The sequence below is a fragment of the Choloepus didactylus genome, chromosome 14 (genome assembly GCF_015220235.1).
Source record: "Choloepus didactylus isolate mChoDid1 chromosome 14, mChoDid1.pri, whole genome shotgun sequence".
In the NCBI taxonomy this organism is placed as follows: Eukaryota; Metazoa; Chordata; class Mammalia; order Pilosa; family Megalonychidae; genus Choloepus; species Choloepus didactylus.
The window spans coordinates 56,963,259-56,978,438 of NC_051320.1; the positions used below are offsets into that span (position 1 = coordinate 56,963,259).

Genomic DNA, 15,180 nt, shown 5'->3' on the forward strand with positions numbered 1-15,180 from the left:
TGTAGGAAAGAACTGTGAAAAATTTTGAAACTTAGTAGGTGTCCTGGTTAGCTCCTCTATCTGGCTTTATCTCTGACTAGGCTAGTTTACACTCAGTAGAGATCCATGCATACTTGCAGGAAACTAATTCTAATAATCCCTATCCATAAAAATACAAATTGTGGAATGCAACACGCTATGGATCTTGAACAGTTTTGCCAATTTTGCACCCACTTGGGATTTCATTTACGCATTCCCTATCTGACTATAAAAGTGTGGAATGCTGAGTTCTCCTTTGAACTGATTGCCTCATTAATTAATGAGTCAAATAAAACAAAACCTTTGACATGTGATCATTTTATATCTCTAGAAGAGTGATGAAACTACCTTTTAAAAACAAACTAGCCTTTTATAGAGCCTAATCACTCGTAACACATCCACACAATAATACTGTATCACTGCACTTGATTTCTGCAACTAACAAATACATTAACATGTTTTAAGATTATATTACAGAAGTTGAATACATACACAGAATGGGACTAAACTTTGCAAACAAGTAGAAACGTTTTCAAACTTTCTACCCCTCCTTTATCTTAAAGGTGGAATATTTAGAAGGACTAGACAAGTACATCTCAACTTGCCTTTTTACCTTTCTTTTATGCTAGCTCAGTGGTTTTCCACTGTGAGGTTCGTAAGAAGTACTGTATGAATTTTTATATTCTAGGACTGTGAACACTGTTTGTGAAAGAGATTTAAAAGACTTACTGTATTTTAAGGAATGCCCGTGGCAATTTTGAATCTGAGATTACCTCTCACCCCACCACAGGTCCCCTGCCCCCGCCCCTTCCCACCACTGAAGGTGGAAATGTGGCGTCACTGTAATTGCATTCAGCGTAGATGTGTCTGCCTGCCTTATGCTGTTGCTGCTTTTCCACAACATTGCATTTCTCTGGGGAGGCAGCTCTCAGGTGACTTTCCCTGGTCTCCCCTAGGCACCCTCTGCCTGCTTCCTCATGCAGGTAAATTTTCTTTCATCTGCTCCGGACAGGCAAAAGCCAAAATGATGCGGCTGGGAGGAAGACAGGAGCAGCACCCAGTCATCCCGTTGGGGCTCCACTCCCCTGAGCACAACAAGCCGCAGCAACTGGGGAATGCTCTGCACTGAGGATGTTGGACAAGGGTGGCTCTAACACATCCAGAAAGGAGAGGCCTGGGGGACACCACCAGGGGTCCACAAATTCACAAGAAGCTGGGAGCACCTGTCATGGAAACCACAGGAAAGGAGGCGCCAAGAGTCCCTCGTGCTGGAAGATGGGTTTTGCCTTGAAGCTTGTTGTCTAAGAGAGCTGGGTTTCCAGGTTTAAGGAAAAAAAGAAAAAAGAGCAAGAGAATCTGTGTCGGGGCTGTGGTTCTCGTGGTCATCCTGGTCACTGTTGGTAATGACCCCAAGACTGGCAGGCCTGTTCCTAAATCCGTTCCCAGCTCATTAATTGTGAGGCATTTTTATTCCAGCCCTCGGTGGGCTCAGGGGCTTGGCTGGCACTAGAATCCCTGCTTTACAAATGAAGAAGCTGAAGCTGAGGCCTTTTCCAATGTTTTCTTCCCTGCTCTCACTTCCGGCAATTACTATAAAGTGCACTCATTATCCTTACAATGGTTTGGAGATTAAAGCTTAATTTGGTTTGTTATTTCTGTGGCTTTGCCTAATGGCATTTGTACCTGTACCAGCCCAATAGGCTGTGAAGCCAACACCTCCTTAAATCAGCACAGGCTGCAATTTGCATCCTCATCCTTGATCCTATTGGTCTGGCCAGAGGCGGCTGTCAGGAGAACGCTTTAATGGGTCACCAGGGCTTTTATGCGAGGACAGCTGTCTTTATAAGAGGCAAAATGGGACTCTCTTAAGAGAAAAGCTGGCTTACAGGAAAAATGATCAGGCTTGAATTCTAAAATGAGTAGTGAAATGGTTTGCAACCTTGGCTGAAAGCAAATGCAAATGAAGCTGCTCTCCTTTTCTGGTGAGGTATCACAGTGGGCAGTTGGGATCTAGACAGATTTGGGTTCAAATCCTGTCTCCTGCCATCGCTCCAGGTGTTATTTGGACAAGTTCTCTACTCTTTCTGAAACTCGGAGTGCTTGACTGTGGAGTGGGGGGTGATAGAACTGCACTTATTGTATAATTGAATAAGATAATTTATGGAAGTGCCTGACACATAATAGGTGCTCAAAGATGATGGCATTATTATTCATTTTAGTACTAATAGCTGCCTCCAATCTGAGTCTGGTGGAAAAGGATCAGGCAATTTGGGGAATTTTCAGTCCCAGCAGCCGTGGCTTATGTGCCGTGAGATCTTCTGGAGCTCTCCAGACCTCAGAGTGGCAGCGGTCTGGGCCTCCTCCTGTAACAGTGACCCTACCGCTCCTCCAGGTATGTGGCTTATTTCATCACTTGGGGGCTTAGTCAAGTTAAAGCAGCAGTTTTAGGGCCATGATTCCTGGGGCGACGGGGTCCAGAGAAGTCAGTGGGAGTATAAGGTATGATAGGAGCGTGGGAAGGAACAATCTGGATTTTTCTGTATTGCAGACAATGCTCTTTCAGTCCTACGTGAATTATCCAGATATACTATTCCATATGTCAGTCATTCCACAAATGTTAACTGAACATCTGCTCTATCACGGGCTGGTATTCCGGCCCCTTCTTACACAAACACCCCTACCTCCTTTCTGCCTGCTGTCTTAGCAAGGCCACTGTAAAATATACACTATTTTCTCCCTAGGAAGAGGAAGGGGACTGTGGGATAGCTGGAGGTCAGTGTGAACAAAAAGGGTGTCTGAGAGGTGGGGAGATGCAGAGGTTCAGAAAGGAGACAGGAGAAGAGGGAGGTATGGCATCTGCTTGACAAAAATGCCTGCTGCCACTGGGTACTCTCTCTCTCTAAATCCTTGCACTGACAATCAATCCTGTGGTAGCTCTGGCTTGCGTGCAAAGGTGGTGAGTCTAGCTGAAAAACCTTGGCAAGAATCTCCCAATGGGGTTAGAAAATTGCACGCTTGCATATGTGTGTCTCTGTGTGAGTGTATGTGGGCTTTGCAAAATTTCTCCACCGTCTGATAGAAGAAATGCCTCCATTTAGCCCAACTACACTCTGGCTTCTTTTCTGCAGACACTCCCTTTGCCAGGCTCAGGGGACTCTGGGAGGTGTGGCATTGCCACGGAGAGCACAGCCAGAGGTGTGGAGGGGCAGGATCTGGAAGGCAGCAGGCAAAGGGAAAGACAAATGTGAGGGAGAGGGGAGTTGGTGCCTTCTTGCCTGCTTGTTTATTATTACAGCTTAGGAAGGAGGAAGGTGCAAACCATTCTGTTACTGCAGAAACCAAGCCTGCTCATTTTTTTTTTCTCCTTTCCTTTCCCTTCAGCATTCCTCTCCTTCAATTCCCCAAAAGCCCCAGACAAATTCCAACTACCAGCAGCACCCTTAGATGCTCAGCATGTGAGGAGGAGATTGTTGCTAATACCCTCTGGGCAATTTGTTTAATTAAAGCTCAGGGCATATGTTGCTTTCTGGTATAGGTGGAGAAGTGGAAAGAACATGAGAGGTCAAGTGAATTAATTACCCATGGCTGTCCTGATTTCATGTATCCTTTGTTAGCCAAAGAAAAGAACAAAATGGAAAATCATGACAAGATTTTTATTTCTGTTCAGAAGCACACATGTAAGAGTTATGGATTAATTGCTGTGCACAATGTTAAGCAAAACATATTGCATTTCCTTTTATAACGTGGATCCCTACTTGGTTAAAATGGCAGTTCAATTTATACCGCCTTTGTTGTTTTTGCAACTTAATCAGACCCACTGCCTTGCTGCATCAACAGCTAGAAAACAAGCTTCGGTGACTTTGAAACTAGTCCTGCAGTTACCCTGTGATTAATTTTATGGCAGCAACCATTTGAAGGAAAGGCACTGGTGTTCCAATTGGGTACAGTATTTAGTATTGTGATGTGTTTAATATTATTTGTCTGTGTCTTCAAACAGTCAGGGAAAATGGCTGTGCAAAACAATACAACATGCCAAGTGCAATCCCACCAGAACCCTGAAAACTGCTTGTTTTGAAATTTCTATACATCCATTAAATCCACTGTGATAAGTTGTTTTTCCCTTTACCTGAAGGCATGACTTTTCTAAGTGACGTGATAGAGTTGTAGCACCACATCATATTGATCACATTTTAAACCCTTTATTCACTTACTCACTCACTATTCCATGCAAATCTTGCTACTGGTACAGAGACAAAGTTCATCCTTCTGGGGTGACTCACTTCCCATCTTCCTTAGTCAGTTAGCCTCCTGACCTGCACCTTGACATTCAGTCGAAGGTGGCTGATGGACAGATGTCCCCTGAGCACTCTAGGCCTTGCTTTATCAGCTTGGCCACCCCAATGGAATCAGAGTATCTCAGCTTGGATAGGTCCAGCAAAAGCCTGGGAGTGCTTCTCATGGATTAGCCCAGTTGGGGTCATGTGTCCACACCTGAACCTGTCACTTTGGCTGGGGAGGGTGGGCTCTGCTTGGACATGCCTGGGTTAAATGTCCATTCATGAAGGGGAGGGGGTTAGTTCCTCACAACCACATGGCCTGAATGGTTTCCAAAAAGGATAGGGAAGGTGGTCAGAAGAAAGCAGTAGATGGCTACCATATGGTTCAAAGCCCCCTCCTGAGTGCCAGACCTGGATCATCTAATTGCTTACTTAACAGCTCCACCTGGATGTCTCACCTGTACCTCCAAGTCCCCACATCACATACTGGACTCATCATCTTTCCCCACAAATTCTCACCTTCCCTTGTGGGCCTCATCTTGGTGAAGGGCACCATAGTTCACCCAATCGCCCAAGCCAGGACTTGGTCCCTGATTTACAAGCCTCAGTCCCCCTGGCCCCAAGATTGATCTGTCATCAGGTCCAAAACATTTCTCGTCTCTGTCCCTCTTCTCCAGCTCACTGCCTTCTCCTTGGTTCAGATATCATCATCATCTCCTACCCAGATGAATTGCAATGGTCTCTTAACTGGCTTTTCTCCTTTTAGTCTTGCTCCTCTCCAATCCAGGGGGATCTTTTTCCAATTAAAATATGACCATGCCACTCTCCTGTTTCAAATTATTCAATGACTACCCAGTGCCTCCAGGACAAGATACAAGCTTTTTAAACCTGATGTACAAAGCTTTATCTTTCATACAAACTTCTTCCCCTGGCTTCTCCAGTCTGACCTGGGGACCACTCCTCCGGCTCTCACAGCCCATCGTACTACTCTGATATTACTGTAATGGTCTGTTTGCTTCTGTCTGTGCCTAAGAATCCTAATTAATATAGATGATGGCTATTGCATCTCTTTTCCCCTCAACTGGAGCTCTTAAAGAGCAAGGATATTGTAGTTTGTCTCTCTCAATGCTCATTCCAAACCCTTCATGGCTTGCTTTCCTATTTGGGCTGGAAAACTAAAAATTGTATTCATAAGACTCCTTTGCAACTAGGATGCACGAATGCAACATAGATTCCACCAAGCAGATGCACCTATATGAGACTTCAAATGGAAGGAAGCAATGAAGATTGGATCTTCTGGCTATTTGCTGGTGACATCTGGTTTTTCCAAGGGCAGATACGGTTGAATTTCCAGGGTCCAGCCTCCAGTACCAAGAGGCTATGGCAATAGTGTTTCCACCAGAACAGCTCCTTGGTATGACTGGTCTTTTTTCTTAGTCTGAATAGTCCCTACATTCATGGCTCCTGCCTGGATGGACACCAAGCCTGGCCCTGGCCCTACCAGAGAATCTGTGAGCTACTCAATTTTCTGTAATAAAACTGTTTCTGCTTAAAGTAGTTAGAGTAGGTGCTGCTATCTGCGTCTAAGAGCCCTAATTAACATAGATGATGGCTATTGCATCTCTGTCTGCAGTGCACAGCACAGTGCCTGGCCCAAAATAAATGTCACATGCTTATTTGTTGAATAACTGTCTGAAGGCACATTTCCCCTGCTCTTGGAATCCTCACTTGAGAACAGGTATTTCAAGGCAACAGGTTGTGCACAAAGGATACGAAGATGTGAGGATGGGAGCATTAGGGCCATCCCAGGGAAGGTAACATTTGAGATGGGCTTTTAGGGACAAGTAGCAATTCACTAGGTGGATGTGGCAATTAATTTCACGTGTCTACTTGGCTGGGTTATGGTGTCCAGTTGTTTGGTCAAGCAACCACTGGCCGCATTGTTACTGTGAACGTACTTCATAGATGGATTTAAATCATTAGTCAGTTGACTGCATCTGCAGCTGCTTACATCTACAATCAACAAAGGAGACAGCCTTCAGCAATGAGGGGTCTCCTCAGTCAATCAGTTGGAAGCCATAAGGCAAGAACTGAGGATTTCACCCGTCAGAAGGAGAATTTCTGTCTCTACTTCAGCCATCCCAACTCTCCTGCGGAATTCAACATCACCTTCATTGGAGTTTCCAACTTGGCTTTCCTGGGAAATTCAGCTTCACCATCAGTGAGTTTCCAGTTTGCAGCCTGCCTCATGGAATGCGAATCTGCCAATCCCCATAGTCACATGAGCCAATTCCTATAATAAATCTCCTAATATTACACATACGCACGCACACACACATACACATATCCTGTCAGTTCTGTTTCTCTGGAGGACCCTAGTACAGTAGACAAGGAGATAAAGGTCATTCCAGGCAGGGGAATGGTATATACAATGGCACAAACATGTAAGACAGTAGGAAATGTTTAGGGAATGTGTGTAGTTGCATAGGATACACCATAAAATCCAGAGATGAACATGGAAATGGAGTTTATTTACAATATCATCTGATTTAATCCTCAGTGTTGTTATTATTCTCGGTTTACAAGTTAAGTTACTTGTCCATGGTCACAGAATTGCGAGAAGTAGAACTCATTCAAATAGAGATCCCTCTGACTATGATGGTTAGGTTCATGTGTCAACTTGGCCAGGTGATGGTACCCAGGTGTCTGGTCAAGCAAGCACTGGCCTAACCATTACTGCAAGGACATCTGTGGCTGGTTAATAAACCAGAAGGCTGGTTTATTAAATCAGCAGTCAATTGGCTGTAGCTGTGACCAATTACACCAATGAAGGGCATGTCTTCCATAATGAGAGAATGCAATCAGTGGGATTTAATCTAATCAGTTGAAGACATTCAAGTGAGACAGACAGAGGGCCTTCACTTCTTGTTTGGTCAGCCAGTGAAGTGTTTCCTGAGAAGTTCATCAGAGTTGCCAGTTTGCTGCCTGAGGAGTTCATCGAACACCTTCACTGGAGTTGCCAGTTTGCTGCCTGCCCTACAGAATTTGGACTTGTGCATCCCCACAGTTGCGTGAGACACTTTTATAAAGGCTTTTGCTTAGGTATCTCTTGATGACTCTGTTTCCCTAGAGAACCTTAACTAATACACTGACTACAAGCTAAAGATTTAAGACTTTATCCTCAAATCAAGAAGAACCAACAAAGGCTGGACAATATATGATTAGATTGTTCTTCCTGCAGGATTGGAGAAGGAGAAATCGACTGGAAGGATTAGTTAGGAGTCTAGATGAGAGATGTTGACACTTCCAACAAGCCAGGAGTAGTGAGACTGGGGGGTGATTTAAGATCTCTGGGGAATTTTTTAGAGGTGCAATTGGCAAAGCTTGGAGACTGTCACATATTGCAGGGAGAGGAAGAAGCATGGGCCTAAGGTGCCATTGGGGCTTTGGCAGGTGGGCGAACGGTAGTACCATTAGTAAAAATAGAGCAAACAGACAAAAAAGCTGGTTTGGGGATTAAAGAATAATTTTGGTTTTAGATGTGTTAAGTTCGATTCCTTCAGAACAATAGCTCGATAGCTTGGAGATGACTGATCATCAAGATGTTCACTTGTCCAATTCTATCCTCATGACCCTGGAGCAAGGCGTGGTGCTCTGGGTGCCACGGCAGCTGTTAAAGCTTAACTGGAACCTGGCTCAGCATTAGTCCATGTGAGCACAGAGCCTTGCGTTGCTGCATATTTAAAATTACTTCTCAGGCAAAGGAGAATCTGGAGAAGAAAGGCTGTGACTGGGGAGGGCAAATATCCGCCCTGTTCAATAATTCAGTGCCAAGTCAGTCTTGGCTGCAGAATTACAGTCACAAGGAGCATTTTTAAAGTCAAACCCAATTTCCGTGCTAAGTCATGCCTGGGCAAGCTGGGTGCTTGCCAAAAGACAAGAGAAGACTCAGACCTCTTTATAAACAGGCCCTGAAAGATATGGGGCACTGCACGGGAAAGCTGTTCTTGACAGTGCAGGCACGTGACTTATTTGCATATGTCACTTCCTTCTGCCTAAACAAGTCTGCAGGCCCATAACTCCAAATCTTGTAGACAAATAAAGCTGTCCAGGATGACCTCTTACTATCAGATCCAAGCTTTATTTAAAAGCAGTGATTTGGCCTCATATCCCTCATCCTTACACTACTCTGGACCAACTCACAGCTATCCAGCAAGAACTGAGCTCTTCTGAGTGAGGGGCATTTCAGAGAAGGGCCCTCGGTCACTCTGGTGGCATGCCCCCTTGTGGGGCTGGGACAGGCAGCCTCGACAGGGTTGGCTGCTAGGTAGGGGAGGGTGTAGCTGCTGGAGCACTGCTAACACTGCCACCAGCAACCAACTTCCAGGACCCTCAGCTCTGGAAGCCCTGGGCTGTATCAGCTTTCCCAGCATGCTCCTCTCCAGCTGCCACCTGCCTCCTTGCTTCCCTCAAGCACCTGCCTCTGTGCCTCCTTGATCAGCACTGGAGTCCGATCCAACTCTACGCTTGGGGATTGAGTCATAAGCAGAAGACTTGTAAGGAGACTGATCGGGTGCTCTCGGCCCCGCCCAAGGCAGGACATGGATATTTGTTGAGTGGTTTAGCTGCCTGGTTCAGGCTGGATTCAGACCTGTACATACATACATATTTTTTGAGTCATGGACACCAGGCAAGGCTGCTCCCAGTGGGAGGGGTCTGGCCAGGATGTTCCAGCTGCCCCAGGCCTGCCTCACCTCCCCAGGAGCCAGAGATCCATATCTCCACTCATCTATAACCTATTAGCAGAGCTGGTAGCTAGTAGAAGCAGGGAATAACAAAGAGTTGCAGCCACAGCCCTGCACCAAGGAGCTGAGCTTGATGCAAAGGACTTAGGGTGGGTTTCAACCCTCACCTGCCTCCTCTGCCAGGCCCTTTGTGCAGAGCACCAGCTGCACAGCCTTAGGTGGGGGCCCTGCTCATGAACAGTCCACCCATGTGCTGTGATATGCCAGTAGTAAGCTCTGCTTTAGGGACTCTTCTGTAGTCTCCCCCCACCCCCAATTATAGAACCCAAAATAAAAACAATACTGACTCTTAAAACACAAAACCTATGAATGCCAAAATTAAAATGTCTTTCTTGAGATGTTAAGATTGCAAAATTTGGGTTCAATTCCCACTGAGTGTGAGTTTTTCAGTTTGGGCAGAGGCGGGGGGCCTCTGCTGGGCTGGGACTTGAAGCTCACGTTCTGGCTGCCCATTGGGAATCCAGCTCTGTGCCTGCAACCTAGTATCTGGGTGCCTGGGTCCTGTCTCTGTGACTCGACTAACCCAATGCTGCCCGCTGCACACGCCCTGCCCCAGCCCTCCTTAATCCTCCGCCCTGCCCTTGGCTAACAGTGCTGCACTAGTTTCTACTTTCCCCTTGTTCTGGTTCCCTGAGTTTGGATGTACTTTCTGGACTTACTTGGCGCTCCATCCCATGAGTGATCAGCTGAAAAGCAAGTTGGTTAAGAGGTAATGCCAGGGAAGGTGGGGATTGCTCTCTTCTGCATTCTTCCTGGACACCAGGAATCACCAAAAAGAATTCCAGACTGGGTGGCCGGTTCTTTGTGCTCTTCCTGCAGGCTTCCAGCCCCTGGGGGAGATAGAGATTATCCTTGGCCCCAGCGACCAGGTGTCTGTGCTGTATTCCTGTCCCCAGAATTGCTCAATGCAGGATTTTTGGCCCTTTCTGAGCCTGCAAGTAACTCCTTCTCAGCCATCCCTGCTCTTGCGTGCCGTGATCCACCCAACAAACCAGCAGCTCAACTCTTCTCCCCATGAGAAGAAATCAAGTCACGTGCACTCCTAAGTATAAAAGTGTCAACGAACGACCATCTTAACCTTCCTGATAAAGACAGCAACGCTCCTGTCTTCACCTTCCAGGTGGCCCAGGGATTTCTGTCAGTAACTATGACTCCCGAGGTGGTACATCATTTTAGAAGGAAAAGGCATTAGGATTGATTAGTGATGTCTGTCACGAGAGTGGGATGGAGAGAATGAAAGGGTAAATATATGTGTGTTATATTTACCAACCCTGACCTGTGCCTTTGGCACTACCATATTATTACTTCTCCAAGATGTTGGCAAAACAAAGACTCTGTGGCAAAAAGCTTCACTGCCATTCTGGGAGGCCCAGTTTCTGATGCTGTCCTACAGCTAGCTGGCCTGGGAGGATTCTGTCTGGAGGAGGCCAGGGTGGTGGCATTCTTATAGCTAGGCTGAGCAGGTAAGCTGAGTAGCAAGCAAGTTGGCTTATTGTTCCTGTAGACCCCCTGTGCCAGGGGCAAATCAATACAGATGTCTGGACCGGCCTTCCTTTCTCATTTGAAGGTCTCGGCAGCAAGTGCAAAGGCATTTTCATTATTTAGCATCCTGATGGAGGTGTGTGCTTGTGTGAGAGAATGAATGAAAAGGGCAGCTAGCCTCTGGAATTCTAACTTGCAATGGGAGAAAAAGCAGTCCAAACTCATATCCACTTTCTTGTTACATGTGCCGGCCCTCTGAGGGTGGGCTGGCCATTTAGGGTAAGTTGACTTCTTGCTTTTGTTGACTAGTCACAATAAAAAATAAGGATAAAATCATCAGACTTTAAGAATTAAAGTATGTGGGCAGAGGTGTTCTCCCACTCTGCACTAAGAAGTGTGCCTTCACCAGGCAGGGCTCCTGGGGGCTCCTGGGGGCTCCTGGGTGAGGGGCAAATCTTGGAAACAGCAGCCAAGGGAAAGCTGCTCTGATTATCTCCAGTCTTTACTCATTGCAGGTGAAAACAGCCTCACTGCATCTCAACTGTATAAATATTGAATAACACTGCTTGGAAGATTTGAAATCCTTAAAGGAGCTGGGGGGTGGGGTGGTGAGCAGGACGGAGCAGGAGTTAAGGGCAGGAGATGGTGTTGGAAAATGCTGACCCTCCGCTAAGATCTAACACAAAAGTCAGCAACAAAGGAATGAGAATGGATCCTATCAGGCCTGGCTTCTATTTTGGGCTTAGAATTTGCTCATGTATTACTTTTGAGGTTTAGGTTGTGCAAGAATGTGACTGTCTGGGTCAAATTCAGAAGGAAGAAAGTGCTCCTCTCTAGGTTTGGTTTCCTTAAGTTTCCTCCTGTATTTGGAAGTCCAGTGTGGTAAGTGAAGCTCCTGGTCTAGTCACAGCCTTCTGCATTGCAGGAGAGTTCTGCACCCTGTTCCTGGGACAAAAGCTCTGAGGGGCCTCGGTGGGAGGGCTATTCTCCAAGGGTCCCCCAGCTGTCTTAGAGGTCACTTCTGCTAGGAAGGCTCCCCAGACACCCCAAATCTGGGCCTGGTCCCCTTTCTGCACCTCTACTAGCCCCAATGCTCACTTCCATCATAGCAAACAACATTGGCTTGCATATGTGCCCATTATTCCCACTAGATTAGAGGTGACGGGAGCTTCTCACCCTTTATGGCCTTCATTCACCATTATACTCACAGCCCCTAGTGCAGTGCCCAGTGTACACAGCAGGTGCCCAAAAAAACTTGTATTAAATGAATACATGAATAAGCGGGCACAGATGCCTGGGTGGGTCATACCGAACAGCTTAGGGCAGCTCCCAGTCAGAAGGTGCCTCTGAGTTCATATTGTGACTCCGTCTGGCTAGTTGCTCCAATCATCTGGGAGATTAGATGGGCCTGCTCCTCTTGCAAAAGCTAAACCTACTTTTTAAAAAAAATTTATAGTGGTAACATATATATAACACAAAATTTCCCATTTTAACCACTTTCATGTGTATAATTCAGTGATACTAATTACATTCGCAATATTGTGCTATCACCACCATCCATTACCAAAACTTTTTCATCACCCCAGACAGCAACTGCGTACTCATTAAGCAACAACTCATCATTCCCTGTCTGCTCCCTCTCCCCCACTCCCTGTCTGCTCCCTCTCCCCCAGTCCCTGGTAACTTGTAATCTACTTTCTGTCTCTATGAATTTCCTTATTTTAGGTATTTCATAAAACAAAGTCGTATGATATTTGCCCTTTTGTGTCTGGCTTATTTCAACCAGCATAATGTTTATAAGGTTCATCCATGTTGCTGCATGTATCAGAACTTCATTCCTCTTTATGGCAGAATAATATTCCATTGTATGTATATATCTTATTGTGTTTATCCATTCATCAGCTAATGGATATTTGAGTTCTTCCACCTTTTTTGTCTATCGTGAATAATGCTGCTGTGACTATTGGTATACAAATACCTCTCTGAGTTCCTGCTTTAAAATATTTTAAAAATAGAATTACCTTAGTAATTCTTGTTTTAACTTTCTGAGGAACAACCAAATTATTTTCCATAGAAGTTGCACCATTTTACATTCTTGCTGAAATGTACTAAGGTTCCTATTTCTTTGCATCCTTGTCAGCACCTGTTCTTTTCTGTTTTATTTTTTTAGTTTTTAGCAATAGCTATTCTAGTGGGTATGGGATGTTATCTCATTGTGGTTTTGATTTGCGTTTCCCTAGTGTCTAATGATGTTGAGCATCTTTTCATGTGCTTATTGGTCATTTGTATATCTTCTTTGGAGAAATATCTATTCAAGTCCTTTGCTCATTTTTTAAAAACTGTTTTATTGAGATATATTCACATACCATACAGTCATCCATGGTGTACAATCAACTGTTCACAGTACCATCTTATAGCTGTGCATTCATCACCCCAATCTATTTTTGAACATTTTCCTTACACCAGAAAGAATCAGAATCAGAATAAAGAATAAAAATAAAAATAGAACACCCAAATCACCACCCCCCATCCCACTGGATTTTTCATTTAGTTTTTGTCCCCATTTTTCTACTCATGCATCTATACACTGGATAAAGGGAGTGCAAGCCACAGGGTTTTCACAATCACACTGTCACTCCTTGTAAGCTACATTGTTACACAATCATCTTCAAGAGTCAAGGCTACTGGGTTGGAGTTTGGTAATTTCAGGTGTTTACTTCTAGTTATTCCAATATATTAAAACCTAAAATCTGTTCTCTATATAGTGCGTAAGAATGTCCACAAGAGTGACCTCTCAACTCCATTTGAAATCTCTCAGCCACTGAAGCTCCATTTCGTTTCATTTCACATCCCCCATTTGGTCAAGACGATGTTCTCAATCCCACGATGCCAGGTCCAGATTCATCCCTGGGAGTCATATCTTGTGTTGCCAGGGAGATTTATACCCCCGGGAGTCAGGTCCCACGTAGCGGGGAGGGCTTTGCCCATTTTTAAATTGAGTTTTTATCTTTTTGTTATGAAGCTGTAGCAGTTCTCTATATATTCTAGATATTAAGCCCTTATCAGACATACAATTTCCAAATATTTTATCCCATTCTGTTGGTTGTCTTTTCACTTCTTTGATAATGTCCTTTGATGCCCCAAAGTTTTTAATTTTGATGAAGTCCCATTTATCATTTTTTCTTTTATTGCTTATGCTTTGGGTGTCAAGTCTAAGAATCTATTGCCTAATACATAGTTCTCTATGTTTTCTTCTAAGAGTTTTACAGTATTAACGTTTATATTTAGGTCATTGATCCATTTTGAGTTGATTTTTATATACGATGTGAGACAGTGGTCCACTTTCATTTTATTTGCATGTAGAGATCCAGTTTTCCCAGCACCATTTGTTGAAGAGAATATTCTTTCCCATTGAGTGGACTCGGCAACCTTGTTGAAAACCATTTGGCCATAGATTTGTGGCTTTATTTCTGAACTCTCAATTCTTTTCCATTGGTCTATATGTCTGTTCTCATGCCACACTGTTTTGACTCCTGTGGCTTATAATAAGTTTTAAAATTGGGAAGTGAGTCCTCTAACTTTGTTCTTCTTTTTCAAGATGGTTTGGTTATGGAGCCCTACCCCATTTGAATTTGATGATTGGCTTTTTCATTTCTGAAAACATGGAATTTTGGTTGGGATTGTATTGAATCTATAACTTTGAGTAGTATTGATATCTTAACAATATTAAATCTTCCAGTCCATGAAACATGAGATATTTTTCCATTTATTTAGGTCTTCTTTAATTTCTTTCAGCAAGGTTTTATGATTTTCCATGTACACGACTTTTATATCACTGGCTAAATTTATTCCCAGATATTTTATTTTTTTAGATGCTATTTTAAATTGATCATTTTCTAAATTTCCTTTTTGGATTGTTCATTGCTGGTGTATAGAAACACAACTGATTTTCACATGTTGACCTGGCACCCCACCACTTTGTTAAGTTCGTTTATTAGCACTAGTAGTTTTCTTGTGAATTCTTTGGGATTTTCTACACAGAGGATCATGTCATCTGCAAATAGAGATAGTTTTACATCTTTTTTTTTTGCAATCTGGATGACTTTTATTTCCTTTTCTTAATTTTTCCAGACAGAAATTGCAGTACAATATGGAATAGCAGTGGTGAAAATGGACATCTTGTCTTGTCCCTGATCTTAGGGAGAAAGTTTTCAGTCATTCTCTGTTGAGTATTATGTTAGCTATATAAACAAGGTATTATCATCTTGATCCTTTCCTTTCCTTGTAGTGTACACCAATCACCATACTCATCTGCCCTGGAGCACAGCACACGCAGAAGGCAAACTTAAAAAGTATGAAACTCTCTTCCAACCATGTGGTCATTGTGGACTCAAACCTTTTTGGACTGAGTGGTAGGTACAGTCAGGTGTGACTTCAACTGCTTGGCTTAAGGTTAAAACATTTCATGAGTCTCTTGCCCAGGTTTTCAATTTCTCTCTAAGAACAGGCTCTTGGGGCTTCTGGCTTTTAAAATACTTTACCTTGTTTACTTTCCTTGCCAAAGGCTGAGGCATCTCTCACCTTTCCCCCTTTGTAGA

The 15,180-nt window shown here is 44.1% G+C and overlaps 1 long non-coding RNA gene across 1 annotated transcript in view; it reads left to right on the forward strand.

Moving 5' to 3' along the window:
- The first annotated feature begins 2,316 nt into the window (after nucleotides 1-2,316).
- LOC119509424 overlaps nucleotides 2,317-15,180 on the forward strand; it is a 53,608-nt gene continuing 40,744 nt past the window's right edge. The window contains exon 1 of the long non-coding RNA XR_005211701.1: nucleotides 2,317-2,410. This is a non-coding gene — a long non-coding RNA (uncharacterized LOC119509424). The remainder of the gene's footprint in view (nucleotides 2,411-15,180) is intronic.